We start from the raw sequence: 18,515 nt of genomic DNA, 5'->3' as shown, positions 1-18,515 counted from the left end.
CAATCGCCTGCATCCTCACCCCTTTGCGTCTGCGATCCTTACGCATTCAATTTTTCAAATAAAATTTTAGCACACAGATTATTTAGACTTTCTCATTCGTATTCATCAGCGAGGACTCTCGAATAAAAAAACCTCAGAAAGGCGTTCCATATTAAATCGGCAGTATATAAAAATAAAGAATTTGCTGACGAAATTACATTTCTTTCCATTCTAAACGATCGAATCGAGCTTAGATTTCTCGCGGAGCTTTTCGGCTTATTTTTTCACTTCTCTCTCTCTCTCTCTCTGTGGTTGATATTAGAAAAGTTTCAATTGCGAGATTAAATTCGCAGAAGGTAGACGTTGCGTTGGCGAGATCGTAAAAATGTATGTTTATCGCTGATTTGGCGCGATTTCGAAAACGTTTTCTGTACGTAAGTGGCGTGCAAAGTTCCGAAACTTGCAAATTTGAGCTCGGGACCGTATCCGTGTCATATTCGAATTGAATTCAGGCTTTCACATGGCCGAACAAGTGGAAAACTTCTTACTTAGGGCTTTCGAGAGGGGGAGGCCAAGTCAGACTGTGTATAACAACCGAAGCACTTGCGATAAACTTCGACGTCGGTTTTGAGGTCTTTTGGGAACGATAACTTTCAATTGAGAAAGAAAATTCGTTGCAGTATAGATACCCCGCATACCGCCGATCTACCAAAATTTCACTTGAGAATTATTCACTTCTGGGACTTGTGCGGCTTTAGTCTTTATAGTTAAAAGAAAAAAAGTGATAATACGTTATTTTATTACGGTCCAATTTTGGTTTAGTGTGATGAATCTACTTTCGAATTTTATACCGCAAATAAAAAAGTTTTATTAGATCATAACCGCTTTCTAATAATAAGTTTTTTATGTCTTTGATGGTCCTCAATTACCTCTTTTTGTATTGCTTGCGTAAAATTGTCTAATATTTCAATTTCTATTATACTTGAGGTATTTACTGCGTCAATTTCAGACGTAGTAAACTCCTGTTAGATTACGTTTGGCTTCATTTTATTTTATTGTTAGGCATTACTGTGTCATTCGAGCAAGTATGTACAATGCATTTATTTTAAATGGTAAATGCTTTTTATCTTTACTAATGGAAAGTATACATTGTATATTATGCAGGTATAAAATATGTATATGCTATTTTTATTTTCATTGCAGTAATCGTAGGCCTACGATTAAAATAATTCCAACACCGGTTTTATTTATATTGTACTATAATTTTTTAAAATGCACACATATACATACATATAGCCAGCAGTATGGCTCGGTGGTTGCGTTTATGTTTAGCACCGAGAGGTTACTGGGTTCGATCCCGTGCTAATCTTTAATGCTGATGGTCAGACTTGGATATTTGTGACTCCAAGTCGATCTTTTCCTCTCAGAGGTTTGCCAATTTATCTGATTTTATTGTTGAAACGGTTCCTTCATCAAATTGGCAAAAACTATCCCACCCGCTATGTCAAAAATATCTGAATTTGATTTATGTACGATTATGTAAAAATTTGTGCACATGTCTAAATCCATAGACGTCTCTATGGATTAATTAATTGTTAATTCCTTGTTCTTCAACCTCTCCAAATACAGCGATTTGTGTAGTAAAAATGCTGCAATGTTTGTAATTAATTGTCTAGGAAAGCGCATTGGGGTTTACCTGTGAGGCCTTTCTGGTATATATGTAAAAAAATATATTATATGTATGTAAAGATTTTTTTTCTGCCATGCACATCTACAGTTTTCAATTTAGAAATCTGCATATTCTGGATTGGTGTATGCAAATTAACCACCGAGAATCAACTATTCAGTAGTCGAAGGATAACTTCTGAACGGAAATTTAGCATAGTTCAAAGATTTTACCGCGGAAAGTAATATTTTATGTTAAAATACACATCTTACTTTTAGTTTAAGTGTTCATTTTCATGATATTAATCGTCTAATTGCTTTTGAATCACTCTGTATCATACATACATGAGAAAATACTATACAAAATGAGATATGTCCAAATACCATCTTATCATTCTTCACACACTGTCTGTAAAATAAAATGAGCTCCATCCGGAGACCGACGATCGATATAGCACACTAATCATACCGTTGAAAGGCCTTGTAAATTTTCCCATTATAAGGGAGCGAGCGGCACCACAAAGGGACAAAAACTCGACGACGAAAGCTAGTTTATTATTTACTTGTAAAAAATGTACAATACGGTGCACACTGTAGTACGGCGGCGGTGTAGAAAATTGAATTTTTCCTCGACGTTATTCAATAATGGAAAATGAAGAGGATTCGAGGGGAGGGGGAGAAGTGGAGGGGGGAGGGGGTGGGGTTGGTGGTGTAGGAGAGTCCTCGGTTTATTTACAATGTGATCCATAAATCACAATGGACCGATAATTTAGCGGACAGCTTCAAATCCAATATTGTCTCAAGAGGATGCCGAGCGGGCAACAATAGACCGTGATGATGGGGGCCATAGTCGGGACAAACTACCCCACTTCGAACCAATTTCTTTTATGCGCTTCAATTTAGTCGTAAAAAATACATATATAATTATATAGACGTTGATTTTTGCTCGTAATTGCACGCGACTTGAAAACGTCGAAACACTTACCCAATTGTGTGGTGGACGTATCAATGGTGTGAAGAGTAATTATCACATAATTGAATTGATGAACATATGTATGTACATACTGTGCAATTAGTCTATCGTGATTTTCTAGTCTTAATGAGCAATGCGGGGGTTTTTTTATTTTTCAATATTAATTTTTCTTTATTGTATGAGCCGTTATATTTGGTGAATTTCGATTTTCAGTTCCAAAAACACTATTTCTGTTAGATTTCATTTACGAATTGTTGTCACTCCTTTTAATTCGACAAGTCCGGAAGAGCAGAATAAAAGTATTACAGGCCACCAGTATTTTTAAATATTGTTAAACGAAAAACTTTGAAAAGTGGACTTTTGCCTTTTTCAAATATAACGTCTCATATGTAGTCTCTTTGTTGTTCGCTAAATGTAAGTCTTTTGTAACAAGTGGTTATAAGCTAAATTGTTCCAGCATTAGATAATGGATTCAAAACAGTACTAGCAAATTCCAAACGACTATGCAAATTCAAAATAGTACTATGGGATTTAAAGGACTTTAAATGGGATTTAAATGAAACCCAAATCCCTATATACCTGGCATATGTTTTGATATATAATATGTACATATGTATGTTAGGAATGATAAAAAATCATAGGATGAATTCCTTTATGAGAAAAATGATTGTGATTTTGGCGATGATATTGAATGCGATGGCGATGATATTGATTAATATAATTTATACCTTTTTCTTGAGAAAGAATGGACATTTTAAATGTTTCTTGAGTGTCTTTTAAGGGAATTGGCGATTAATAAACTGACAATTTGATGGACATGTTATTGGAAGATAAACTACACAGTAAAAGTGTTAAAGAAGTATCCAACAAGATGTATATTTATTTATTTATTTATTTACATATATACCAGGAAGGCCAATTACAAATACAAATGCAGCATTTTTTTTATTACAAGTCGTTGAATTGCGAGACACTGAAAAATTCGCAAATTAACGAGACATCTGTGAATTGTACTTAAATTTTATTGTACATCAATCAAACTTCAAATAGTGGTGACATAGTAGGTAGGAAGGATTTTTAGCCAGTTTTTTTTTCGGGAACCGTTTCAACAATGAAATCAGAGAAATTTGGCAAACTCTGATAGGAAACGATCAACTTGGAGTCACAAATCCAGGTCTGACCAACAGCATACTCTGAAAAATTCATTTTCATTCAGGTATTGAACCCGGCACCTTCTTGACGCTAAGCAGAAGCTTAAAGACCGAACTATGCTGCTGGCATATATAGGTACATACAATTGGCAGGTGAGCTAAGTAAAATGTATGGAATTGTACAATGTTGCTCAAGACAGGCAGAAATTGAATTGACAATTGGCGAGGCTTTCGTCTGGCAGTGGACTGAGAGGGAGGCCGATGATGATGATGATGATGATGATGATGAATTATGTACAATTATTACTCTGTATGTAGGTATGTTCCAGAGCAGACGTTGAAATTGTGATAAAATTAGTTTTTGATAAGATACGTGATTGTTGTTTCGTGTGTCGTTTGTCTTTCGGCGGTTTTGGTTAATTGCGCGTCGTTATCGTCCCATTATCCGAAACGTGTTACGACGATTACGACGTGTGCCCCGAAACGCCGTTAAGTGTAACGTAATCGCGCTATTTAAGCCATTTTTCCCCACCCCGTCCGCAAAATATGTTAATTTCCCCGACAATTAAGATTTACGACGGGTAGATAATGCTGCGATGTGCGTTTTATGTGTTCCTCTCGGGCTTAGATTTTTGGAAGGTGTTTTGTATCGGAAATGTACATTACATAGCAGGATTATACAATACATATTAAGCGAGAAAGTTGCTCATTTATATTCATTTTCATGGAATGTATAATACATTATGTATGTATGTTTTTAAAGTGCGAAGAAAGATTTTGAAGAACATTTTCAGAACACTTTATATTCGGCTTAGACCCCGTCTAAAAGACATCTACGGTCTACATAAGTGAGATGCTTTTATTAAGTGGTCCACGTATTATACATTCTGACCAATGGGTGCATTTTAAGCATCTGTTATAGGTATGTGGCGTGACGAGCGATCGTGCCGAAGAGACGTAGGGAAGTGGGGTAGCGGGGACCTGAGCGTCTGACATTTGCTCCTGATATTGAGCGCCGAACGAGCGTAGGAATGGGTGACGTCAGCGTCAGATGCGCTGTGTGGGAGCGTACACACATCCATAAAGAAAAACACACACACACACACACACATCCATTTATTATTTCAACGCGGGCGAAAGGCGTATTACGCAGGTGCGCCTATAAATTACCTTACATTATATTTATACATAACGTATAACTTTAGTTTAATTCGTGTATCAATTCCTTTCCGAAGCCATCCGTTGAAATCAACGGGCACAACACTAGTAAGTAACCAGCCGCAAATAAAAAAACATCCCTGTGAGGCCCAAATGGAAGAGAGAAGATCTAAATTCCACATTATATTCAATTATGAAAAGCCCGGTAGTATGTAGTTGTTGAGTTGAATGAAATATTTAATTGCTTAAATTTATCTACATATACATACATAGAATATCAAATTTTTATGATAAGTCGAAGTGATTTCTGAATAATGTATCTATTTCAGTGAGTTTTGAGTAATTTCGATACACAATTGGACAAATGTCCGTCGGCTAATTGTTCGGCTAAGCGTCCGTCGGCTAATTGTTTATTTGGCTAAATATTCGCGCACGGATTAATTTATAATTAAAATTTGGATAAAAAAAGATTTTAAATTAACTTGGTATAATCCAAAAAAATGATCTGGCGTTAAGTTGAAGTACATATACGTATTGTTCTCGAGATGAATCGACTTCTACATACAATATGTACAATGCAGAGTGCGCATACGCTTAAATTAAAATAATAATTTTGAACTTGCCTATTGGTATTACTAAATTTTATAACTATTCAATGAACCAGTAGTTTTATTGTTTTGTAGAACCATTAGTCTATAATCTATATCGGGGTTTCCCAAACTTTTTATGCAATGGAACACTTTACAAACCCGCAAATTTAGCTTATTTTTACTATATTACTTTTATATACTTACATATTTTAAAATAACACTAAAGTTGCGTAAATATAAAATAAAATATATTATTAAAACACTTATCATCTATTTCAATATAGTAAACAAAACTCTTAATGACTTTTAGTTCTTGAATCGCAAATCTTCTTGATATCAGACACAATAAAGGTGAGTTCAATTCTTATATGTGGGGTAGCGTCAAGTTTGTTCCCGCACTTTGACCGTTGCAGCATAATAAGAAAATTCTGGTTCGCATAAATAGGATATATAAAACGGAAATAAGCCAAATATAGCTTGTTTTGCCATATTGGGGTTTCTTCTGACAAACCCGCTCAGAAATCATTCAATTGTTTAAGATTCATCTACATACTTTAAAACTAATGGCTTTTCATCTACTTTAAAATTTAAGTGATTCGTCTAAGGCAGGAAAACAATCAAAATTATTAGATTCAACTAATTAAATCCAAAATTGAATTTTATCTCTTGTATCAAAAATTGTATTACTTTCACTTTATATTGTAATAATTTTTCCACAATTTTTATTTCCGTATCCAATTTCTATTCAAACTCTCCGCCTGTATGTGCTTAGATTCTTGACTTCATAAACATCAGTGGAGATTGACCATTACTCGCTTTCCAATTTGAGGTAGAAGTTGTTTAAATGTGTTGCAGCCTATAAAACCATAGGAAAATTTTCGCGGAACACCTATTCAGGTTCCGTGGAACACCAGTGTTCCGCGGAACATAGTTTGGGAAACCCAGATCTATATATTTGTTGTGTCGAAGTGTAGAACTCAGTAGTACGAACTGTTTAGTGTTCATTCAAAGGACAAATATCCAATTTACTTGCATGGCCAGCATCCTGCAGTACCAAACGCTGATGACGTGCTTTCGTCTTGTTTATCGCGAAATCTTTCGTTGGAGGTATGTAAAAAGAAATCGTCGAATGGTTTCAATAGCGAAAAGCTTTCAGCTGAACTGTCGCAGTGCACTGTAAATTTAACCGAATAGTATTCGCTAGTTTGTACGATGCAGCTATAAAAAGCTCAACGAACATGTTCCACGTCACGCCAGTACCTACATACATGCGTATATAAAGTACAGTACACTCTCGATTATCCGGGCTAATGCTGGGGAGGGAGGAAATGGATAATTGAAAAACACGGATAATCCGAATTATCAAATTATGACTTTGTTTCGACTATAATATCATATTAACAACACAATTTTTTGTTTCATAATTTTAATACTCATTATTTATTAAGAAAAACGCTTATAGTTAAGCAGATGTGTGGCCGTTAGTACCTTTAGTTAGTACTACTGTTGCCAAAATATAAAAAAAATCTAGTCAACCAGCCAGACGAAGCATTGAAGTTGTCTACTAATCCTAATTTTTCATGGAAAAACTTGGCTGTTTCCATACACATTTGGCCGCTAATTGGTATTCCTTCTGTTCATTTTCGATTTAACTATGTATGTATAAGAGTATAGTTGCAATCAAATCTTCGTATCTTGACATTTTCATTAAATTAAATCGAGACTTTCCTCAGACTTCTGAAAGAACACACATATTTACCCATTTCATATACATACTTATGTATATACTTATATATACAATACATACATAATTTCGCAAAACGTGCGCGAAACATATTTGCTTTTACTCTAACCGAAAAAATGACCGAAACGAAATTAACCGAAAGGCTTATTTGTTTTCGTTTGCGTCGCTTTATTGAACATCGTGACGAAATATAAAGCATACATATCTACAATAAAAAATACAGCATACACAAATCCTCCGGTACACATTTGTCGAATTCGCATATACAGTGTACTCTCGATTATCCGGGTTACATACTTTTTCGTTTCGAAAGACTTGTACAACTCTCACAATCTCTCGCGAACGCCTCTAACTTATTTTTTTTTTTTTTGTTTAACTACATTTCGAACAGGTAAGTAAATCTGAAATATTTTCGAGTTAATAGCAAAGAAAATAATTTCACACACAAAGTATTATAATTGATAATAATTAAACATACGTATGTTCGAAAACATCTGCTCTGAATACACGCACTTGTTACTTCTTCAATGATCAAAAGCGACTGAACGAATTGACGCAATAGTAAAATACATTTAATAAGGGAACGAAAAACATTTCTGTGTGACATAATTTGTTTCAAATAACACGCATGCTTACGGTCGCAATCAATCAGTGCGTCTCATTATCATAAAAGAAAAAAATAATAACTTAAAAAAATTAATTAATATTTTTATTAATATATAAACCGGATACTCCGCACCCGGATAATCGAGAGTACACTGTATATGCGAATTCGACAAATGTGTACCGGAGGATTTGTGTATGCTGTATTTTTTATTGTAGATATGTATGCTTTATATTTCGTCACGATGTTCAATAAAGCGACGCAAACGAAAACAAATAAACCTTTCGGTTAATTTCGTTTCGGTCATTTATTCGGTTAGAGTAAAAGCAAATATGTTTCGCGCACGTTTTGCGAAATTATGTATGTATTGTATATATAAGTATATACATAAGTATGTATATGAAATGGGTAAATATGTGTGTTCTTTCAGAAGTCTGAGGAAAGTCTCGATTTAATTTACAATGAACTCCTCTATATGTATGTGCATAGTCTTTTAAATATTGTATCGTATCTTATATGCATGTATCTCGTATTTTGTAAGAGCTTCAGACCTTTCGTTGAAATAGGTTAATTTAATGTTGCTTGGTTATTAAATGACTTGTTTAGTGGGGTATGATGTAATTTACATTTATGTATGTATCTATGACATATGCATATATGTATGTCATTCAAGCAGATGTTATCTCTCCGTTTTTTTTTCCTGTGGATACGAATTTAATCCACTTATGCAATATTGCTTTTTAGCAACCATGTGTCAATAATAATATATTGCAGACTTGTCTCTTTCAATTAGTAAATTAAGTGTGTGGTTATTTTTTTATGAATATTTTAGATTTCAATCATCAGTAAAACAAGTTTATTATATTATTATATTAAATTCATAATACTTTTGGTAAATTGCGAATATCTTGGTGCTATATATGTATATATTTTATGTAGCAGTATACTCGTATATCGATGGTCGGCATGTAATGCTTTCAATTGTGTGGCCACAGGTTCTATCCCGTATGCTGCTAGCTAGAAATTGGATATGTGACTTCAAGGTCCTTTCAGCGTTTGCCAATTTATCTGATTTAATAGAAATAGTTCCAAAAATTGACAATCTTGTTCCATCCTTTTCGCAAAAATTCGAGTTAGTCAGCATTTCGATTTTCGCTGATTAGCCAATGCTGCAAAAATTTTTACATAGATGTATCTGTGGCTGTTAATCATTTGACTATAGATGTGGTGTTTAATAAATGGGTTTATTTATATTTTTATGTTCGACTTGATTTTTTTCTAGAACTTTAGAAAACTTTGTAGATCATGTTTTTACTAACCTTTTCTTACTTTCACTTACGATCACTATTATTAGTAATCCTGCGGATTATTTTTGACATGATCACGTATTTGAAATGTTTTAAATAGAAAACTACTATTGACATGAAAATATTATAAAACCACTGTGTATTTAGTTAGATTTTTTATTTTTATTTTTATTTTTATTTATTCATATACATATATTTACAGGATATAATGTTTATTTCAAAGTTGGACATGTATTCCTTATCAGATAAGAGTAGCTCTTGTGCCTGATAAGGGAGCTACGATTCTATTATAAATTCTTAAAATCTATTATAATATTTTATTTATGTATAAACTTTTTCTATTTTTAAAAGGTTTTAATTAATTGAGGACATATCATTTTTTTTAATTGTACGGAAATATGATAAATTTATTACTTTGGATTGTTTTATAAAATAAACACCTTAAAGCTAATAGCAATGACCTTCGTATTACATAAAGTTTTTACAACATCAAATGCAAATTGATGCACTTTTTGTACCATTTTTATAAGCATTGGCATTTTAGCGATCCAATTAGTCCATTTTTTAATATACATATGTATGTACTTCCTCCAAGGAACATACATATATGTATACATATAGAACACAGTTTTCCGGTTTATTTGCATCGAATCGATTCCAATGTAACGCAATCGATTAATACCACTCAAACTCATCGACACCTGCGTCACTTCCGGGATGGGGAAGCTCTGGAAGAACGGGAAGGACATTCAATTCAATTACATATATATACATGTAGATAAATATGTACATTCAACAATACGCAAAAATACATACAGTATATTTGGGGCGCACGCTTTTTTCCTTATATAAAATCGGAGGTCCCGAAGAAAGGGTCTATTTTTAAAGGCAACTTTTAACGCACACGAGAATTCCAGGAATGAATACATTCTTAAATTCTTTGCATTCAACTTGTTCGTCGTTGTGTGTACGAATTTCAACTACATTCGCGTGTGCACGTGTACGTATACACCGACTGGCCGAGAGGTACCTGTGCACGCACACACTCTCGTCCGAGTTACATACAGGTTGTAAGCCGTCTTGTTTACCTGTACAGGTATGTTTGTCCCCCTCGTGCGTGCTCGAGTGTCGTTCGGATAGAGAGAGAACACAAAAGAATTGTTTTACCGGCGCGAGCGCCGTTCAGGTGAGTTTACCTGTCGGAGCCCGTACACGTTCGATATCTGCAAGTGGGTTTTATTTTGTGTTTTTACTGCAAGTGCACGTGTGGTATCGATTCTGACGTTATTGCAGTCTTTTGCTTCGTTTCGTTGCAGTTTTTTTTTTATATATTCCTTTTATGTTTAGGTATTATCTTTTGTGTTATTGCGTGTCAGTAAGTCTAGTAGTGGCTTACGTGTCGGCGCCAATGGCGCACGTCTGTGTAATTTTTATTTGTTTCAGTTCTGACGATCGATAATAACGTGTGTTTGGGTTTAATTAGTTGTGTTAGTGTTGGTGGTGAGTTTAGGAATGGTCTAATGATTTTTTGACGGATTGATTTGGCGTTTGAATTTATTTTTATTTTTAATAGAAATGCGTATTATTATTTTTTTGAGTCAAGTCGTAAACTCCTTGCTAATTATGTACATACACATATCCCGCCAAAAGTATTCATTAAAAATATATTATAATCAATTTTTCTAATAAGTTACGGTTTATGGATTTACACACATATTTAATTTAAATAATGTAAGCCAATGTAGTAATTTAAATTTAATTTTTAAACAGTATAACGAAACTGTTTTTATTTTAAACAGTATCCATGTATAATCTATGTATGTATGTACACCGATTGATATGTATTGAAGCTTTCGAATTTGAGCTAATTTTATGTATATTGGCAGATTTTATGTATACTAACTTTTGCTAGATAAATATGTATATTAAAATTTTAGTTCAAAACTAATCAAAATTGGAACAATATTGCACTTTATTCTTCAAATCTCATTTGATATTGATAAAAATTCAATTAAACAGAAAAATATGTACCATTTTTTATCGTTTTCTGTATTTTATTTACATATGTACATACATACATATATTGAAGGAATATCAAGTATTTTAAGTGTGAAAATTTAACTGATTTGAATCCAGTGTCTTCACTGATCACGCTTTAATGATTTTTTTTATTATATAATTAAAATTTGAATCTATTATATAGATTTTTCATCCATGCCATTGCCATGATAGGTCACCTTTAAATCGACATTATTGCTAACTGTGTGCATATTCAAACACATTATACATATGTAGAATTTAGACATATTAATTATAAACTGCAGACAAATGTACTTTTGCAATAATCAACAAATTCAGAGTATCCAAATTTTCTATAGAGGGAGCAGATGGTGATTTTATCGGATCCGTAACATTAATCAAGTGAGACAAATTGGCAAAATCTTACAGAACACGGTAGATCTTGATTTAATAACCATATCTTGCCAGTAGTGATAGACTTACTCGCAATCAACAAGAATTGTAAATAGGTTTTTGAACTATTTTTCTTATTATGCTGTACATTAACATTAGAATAATGTAATACTTTAATTAATAACAAAAATAAAATAAAATTGTAAAATAGAAAATGACCAGTAGATCATTAGCTATTAAAATATATATAAGATGCATTGTGAACATAATTCAGTAATAATTAAAAGCATTTAAACATTGTAAATATATTATACATATATTGCAATCATTGGGACAATCAAATAAATGTGTCGATTTTGGCAGCTTAACAATCGCTTAACCAGTGAGTTTGTCAATTTTTTATTACTAACGTCTTCTTAGTTCGGAATCGATTTTGTCGTGTGACGAAGTTTGGGTTCTTATCCGATCGTTTTCAAACTTTGCCATTTTGCTCGGTTTGGTCAACAATATAAGTGGAAATGACGTCCACCATTATGATGGTGAAAAATAATCGAAGTAGACACGTTTGAAAATACGGAATCTTCGTTCACGGTGACGTCTATCGTCCACACTGTCGCATTTGTCCACACGGTTCTGATCGTTTTTTCCATTTTCTCCCCCCTCTCGCTATGCAGATTGAGCACTTTCCCATACTCACGATCAAAGTTTACGGAGAGAATTGGTGATTTCTCAATTAGGTTTTTTTATATACATTTATTTTGTATATATTGCCATAATTTTTGTCGTGTTTGTTTCGTATTATGTATATAGATCTAATCAAAGCTTTTTCAAATATATATTTTTTTTAATTCGAGCTTTCTTTTGAACGTTCAACTACATTTGTTTTATCATTAATTGTTTCATTCATTCGAAATCGAGTTTTCAATTGGGATGAAATGAACTGAACTTTTTTCCACATCGGTCGTATCCAAGCCGAGTGAGCGAGTGATGACTAGAGGTAGGATAGTCACAGTGCTATCCATTGTTCGGCAAACCTTTAACAATGCATTTACAACCTTTGAACAATACACGGCCCCCTCAGGCTCCGGTGACTAGTGATGACTAGAGACCGGAATCTGAAGGGGCTGTTTATTGTTCAAAGATTGTAAATGCATTGTTAAAGGTTTGCCGAACCTTTTTTACAAAGGATTTACAACAATGGAACAATAGGCGGCGCGTTTCCGGCCCCTTCAGATTCCGACCTCTAGTGATGACTTGTCGCTCCACTAGTGAATGTGTCGAGCGTGTACGGGGACCCCACTGCTGATTTACCGGGCCGCTCGATCAACGGTCTTTAGCCGTTGTGCTCCGAAGGCAACGTCGGCTGCCCATTTTTTCGAAAAGAGAGGAACGAGTCGGCATTCCGATGGAATCGCGAACGGGGCCGTCGCGTCCCGCACTCTCTCCTCCTGGGAAATGATCGAAATCGGGCCAAAGTCCCCGTAAGTGCGTCCCGCGACCCCCCAGGCCCCCCGGAGCCCCCGCAGGAGCCCCCAGAAGGCCCCCCGTAGCCGGGCCCCCCTCGAACGGACCTCGAGACGCGGACGTGTCGAAATCCGAACCGCGCGAGCCGCATGGCGAATCGCCGACCACAAAACCAGTGAATTTAAAACAGAAATCACATAAAAAAATCATTCATATACAGTGACAAGTGTGTGCTTCGAATCAGTGCAAAGATCAGTGCGAATAAAACAAATTTGATTAAATTAAAAAATAGTTAAAGTGATAATCAGTGAGAGAGCGAGTTCGACGCACCAGCTCGGTTATTGTCGAATGTGCGATATATTATAATTGTGCGCGCGTCACACGTTCAGGTAATTCACACAATTTTATTTATTTATTTATTTATCTATTCCTTCGCCGTGGTATGCACGCGTGTGTAATGTGTGTGTGTGTGTGTGTGTATATATAAATCTACATTTGGTTATATATATTTTTTGTGTGATGCGTACGAAAAACCAGTTCGAAATAACCGTTGCTCGCCGTATCCGCCTTCAAAATTGCCGCTCGCGCGCTCTTTAGAATAGTAAAAGAAAAAAAATTATATTAGCATGTGAGTTTATTTCGCCTCTGGCTTATCGCGTTATCGGTTTCCAGATAAGCGAATTCGAATCTTTTCGCTGGAAAACGTCGAACTTTCGCGTTGTTTCGAGTGTCTGTGAAGTATTTTGAAACTGGCAGCGAAACGCGCGCGCGCTCTCGAGCGCCGTCTCGTGGTCTCCCGTCGAAGCGTTCGTTTTTGAATTTGACCGTTTGAGCCGATCGATTTTTTTAAAATGGAACGTGTTTTGGAATTTTTGCCACTTTGAAGTGTTCGTTTTCACCGTGTTCAAAGCGTTTGAGAGCGCATCGAAAATGCGTCTACGAATTTGTTTGAAGTATCATACTACTACACTACTACTATTCGCTAGTGTGTGTGTGTATTTTGATCGATTTTAAATCATTTCGATAGTTATTTTGATTATTGTAGCTATACGTTTTGTATTAAAATTTTAGTAGCACTCAACGTCGAGTCAAGTGTTTCGTTTGATGTTTTTTTTTTTCATTTAAAGCACCAAATTTAATCGCATAAAGCTTGAGGCAATTGTAAGAACTCTCTGCAGAACAGATAATGTGTTTAATAGCTCGTATTTACATATTTATATAACATGCGTAAAGATAATTGTCAAATGTTTCGTATTGAGTGGCTGGGACTCAATACGATTTTTTTTTTATTTAAACGTTTTCATGTTTCGTTTTAACGGATACAAAATTTAGTTTTAGCATTTATGTATTAATTTTGGACGTAATTTTCAAAATAGAGATAAATTTCAAAGCTTTGAAACATAATTAATCAAGTATATACAATTTATAGGCAGCATAATAAATAAAATTTAACATAAAATGACAATTATAATGAAATAAATAGTAATATGAAAAAATGCTTTAAAAATCGTGCAGTTAAGCATCTATCGCAAAATTCAATTCATGCCTAAATATTTCAGTTTTATTTAAAAAAATATTATTTTATTTAATTTTTTTTTTCAGTTTAAACATTTAAATGTTTCGTATTAACGGATAGAATATGTAGGTTTAGCATTTATGTATTTATTTTGGACATAATTTTCGAAATAGTGACAAATTTCAAATATTTGAAACACAATTTATGTAATATATACAATTTAAAAGTAGCATCATAAAATTTTTTTGACATAAAATGACAATTATAATGAAATAAATAGTAATATGAAAATTTTTTTAAATAAATGTGAAAAAATCGTGCAGTTAAGCATCTATCGCAAAATGCTATTCGTGCTTATATTTCAGTTTTGTTTAAAAAAATATTATTATATTAAATTATTATCACTTGTTCATGTGTATTTCGATCACAATAACAGTGCTTTATATTATCGCATAAAAGAAACGCGTTGTTAAATTGATTTCAATTTACTTGAGCACGGCTACCGCAGAGGAAATTATTCGCGTAGACGTGAAGGTTCTCCATTTGTCATTATAAAAAATGAATGTCTTCTAACGGTCAGCAAAATTGTTTATTAAATCGTCCCATCACAGCTGTAAATATATATGTAATAATAACACTTGCAGTCCGACATGCGTGAGAGTAACACTGCGAAATTAATCGTCCTTATGATATATGTACGTATATAAATAAGATAAAATTAAATTACGGAATTCGTTACGCAATCCGAAATTGACATCACATCAATGCCAACACGTGACGTAATAATAAAAGCGCTCCGGGGCATATATTTTATATATGTAGATAAATATTAACAAATATACGGCACGTTTAGACGTCGAATTGCTCAATGCCGTATACGGCATAAAGCAATTATTCCATAAACGTAACGATCGTTTCGAAATTATCGTGCATTATTACTCTCGACGAGTAATTTCGTCGCTCGAATTTCGGCAGGAGATTTTATTGCGATCTAAGTACGCTCGCTTGTATGTATATAATAATATGTATGTGCGATGTCGTCGGTCGTTTTCGAAAACCCATCCCCCGGCGACGAAAGGGTTAATATGAGAATTATTCACACGGTGACCGCGTAACCTTTACGTGCGTCGGCATAATGGCATTATGTTAAGCTCGCGCTACATTACTAACATTAGTTGACACTCATTTACTAAAAAGGCTATAAAGCTCGCTAATGAAAAACATCGATCGTATCGCTGGCCTGCTATTTTATGTGCCTCACACGAAGATTTATTAGATTACTGGTATATTTAGAAAATTCAATATATGGACTTCAAACAGACATATGTAGTATATAACATCACCCGTGAATATCGCTCAGCAGTGTCGCAAATACTTCTTCTGTTTGCGGATAATAACCACCTTCTGAGACCTTTTTGATAAATGCTCTACATACGTATTAGTGTGTATAATATGTACGTGTGCTATTTTTCAAATGAAAATAAGAGACAGATGTGGTTTATATGTACATATGCAACTGATGTATTCGTTCCACAGCTATTGTCCGTTTTGTGTTTACATAGAATTTGTATCATACCATTGCAACGTGGATAGGTGATGTTTGCAGGTATAAGACATTCCGATCCACATAGACCTTTTCATACAATGAATAGTGTGAAATCTTTTCACACTTGAACCACACATTTTATATGTATAAAAGCTCGCATATTGGAAGGCTCGCTTGTGGTCGCTCGTTTTCACACGGGAAATACAGTGCAACGAGATGTAATCTTTCAGTGCGAATTCTGCAGGTGTTTTACGTAAAAATTAAATAGTTTGAATTGTTTTATATAGAATAGATAGTACTAGACATCATCGTGGACAAAAATTATGGAAATAAATTCATTAATATGAAGCCGTCTGCATATTATGAAAGGAGATTTTGATATTTCTATAAGTTTAATGAGAGGTATTTTTAGAATCAATTTCTACAGAATGTATTGTATGAATAAAATTAAAATTGATTTTGACGATTAGTATAAGCGTCTGTTATTTTAAAACATTGAAATTTTAATATTCATACGGTTCAAAATTAATTAAAATTCATTTTTATAATTGAATATTATAACATAAATGAATAGGTTTATGTTTTTTTTAATTTTTTATGTAGTGTTGAAAAAGTGTTTTTAAAAACTTAAGCATGTTTGGAATTGTTTATATTAACATATTCTATCAACAGGTATAAATATTTTCTTATAAAAATTAATTGAATTATAATTTAACTAGATGATGCGTTCCATTTATGTATGTACGTGTTCTCCTACAAATGTTCATTCTCACGGGTCCAAAGTCAAATAAAACATTTATTAATCAAATGTAATTACACAATATAATGTCAAACAAAATTAAAACAGACTGCAATATTTAAAAAACACTCTGTTTTGGCTCGTGTCAGCTGTCCAATTGTTCAAATTCGTCACGGTCTGTGAAAAACCAGAAGTGACGTCTCGTTTCGTAATAAAAGGCGCTTACAATAATCAACTTCCGGTCATGCTTTATGCCGAGGCGCCTCTGACAGGATATGCACGTTCGTCCTGCGTCTACTTAACCTCATCACGACGACGTCGAAATATAAAAAATTTAATAAACCAAAATGTAATGTATGTATATGTATTCATCCGGGCGCGCGCGAGCGATCTCTCTAATCTTCGATTTCCATAAAGCAACAATCTGGACCACTTTCTCCACAACACAAAAGGTTGGTCGGTAAACTTCACCGGTCCATTTGAATACGCGTACGAACATAGTACCATCATCATCACCATCATCCGAGTAGTAGGAGTTGCTCACCTACAAAATAGACGGTCATTATTCACGTGAAATGAAGACGGACTTGTATACGTATGTATGTATGTACATACATGTACGTAGACAATGTGTTATTTAGTTATTATGCACGGAATGCGTTTTTCACATGCGATGCATTAGCAGCATCACAGGTATATGCCATTATACAGTTTTCAAAACATTTCAACAGCAGAAACCTTTTATTCCTAGACCAAGTTGAAATAAACGGGATTTTTGAAAACATGTATCCATTCCATATCCCACATACCTACATATGCTGCTATACTCAAAAATTTAGATTTTTCTATTATTAATCAACAATATTAATTTTAAATTTAGAGTCGGTCAAAGTGCACGTTCACATGCAAGTATGGGATAAAGGCGAAAACACACTGAGTGTCCTCGGCTTCTCGCTGTGACCGTAAACAGTGGGTGTTCCATTATCGATCACTACCAAGCAAGGATAAATATCACCAAAAACACTCCAGGGGGTGATTTTTGGGACTGTGTACCGTGTATATGGGCTAGGGGTGCTGTGTTTTTTTGCATGTTTAAAAGTATCTAAAAAAAAACACCTACCACGTACCACTCAATGTGTTTTCGCCTCATCGGTATCTATAAAAGTGGTGAGAAACGCAGCGGAAAGTAACTTAACTGAACACAGTTTGAATACCCGTGTATCTATAATAGGTACATATGTATATTCGTATTTTATTTTCATATCGCATGTTGAGGATAGCACCTGCATATCGCATATTACACAGGTACGACATTTGTATAATATAATCTGTTGTGCTATCGATCGCGATGTTTCAATTCGAAACAACGGACCGGTTCGTCGAATTCGGTCTGTGGTAGTTAATTCTGTTGACATTCAACCTTGTTTGCACCTGTATCTTGCAAATGTATGCATATCGCGTGTGTGTGTGTGTGTTCATGTTGTATGGTGTGTAATAGACCGTGGCTTTCTAGTCAACCTGTCTCTCCCCCTCTACTTGGTGGACCGGAAGTTGCCGATCTACCTGTAATATTTGGATTGTTGTTTTAGCACGCGACAGCCCTATGTAAAGTTTTTTTCGTCGAGGGTGCGTGTCACGTGCCAGTCACCCTTTGGCCGTCAGTTCGG

The 18,515-nt window shown here is 34.4% G+C and overlaps 1 protein-coding gene across 6 annotated transcripts in view; it reads left to right on the top strand.

Moving 5' to 3' along the window:
* Positions 1-18,515, top strand: part of ASPP (Ankyrin-repeat, SH3-domain, and Proline-rich-region containing Protein) — a 436,173-nt gene that overhangs the window by 128,755 nt on the left and 288,903 nt on the right. The window contains exon 1 of one of the 6 annotated variants that reach the window (XM_077432023.1): positions 12,851-13,436. The exons of the other annotated variants lie outside the window; for them this stretch is intronic. The gene's annotated coding sequence lies outside the window, so the exon portion shown is untranslated. Of the gene's footprint in view, positions 1-12,850; positions 13,437-18,515 lie in introns of those variants that run through there. 6 annotated transcript variants of the gene reach the window in all.

This window comes from Arctopsyche grandis, chromosome 6 (assembly GCF_051622035.1).
Source record: "Arctopsyche grandis isolate Sample6627 chromosome 6, ASM5162203v2, whole genome shotgun sequence".
NCBI classification, from domain to species: Eukaryota; Metazoa; Arthropoda; class Insecta; order Trichoptera; family Hydropsychidae; genus Arctopsyche; species Arctopsyche grandis.
Note: the sequence above shows the minus strand (reverse complement) of the source record. Positions and strands in the feature narration are given on the sequence as shown.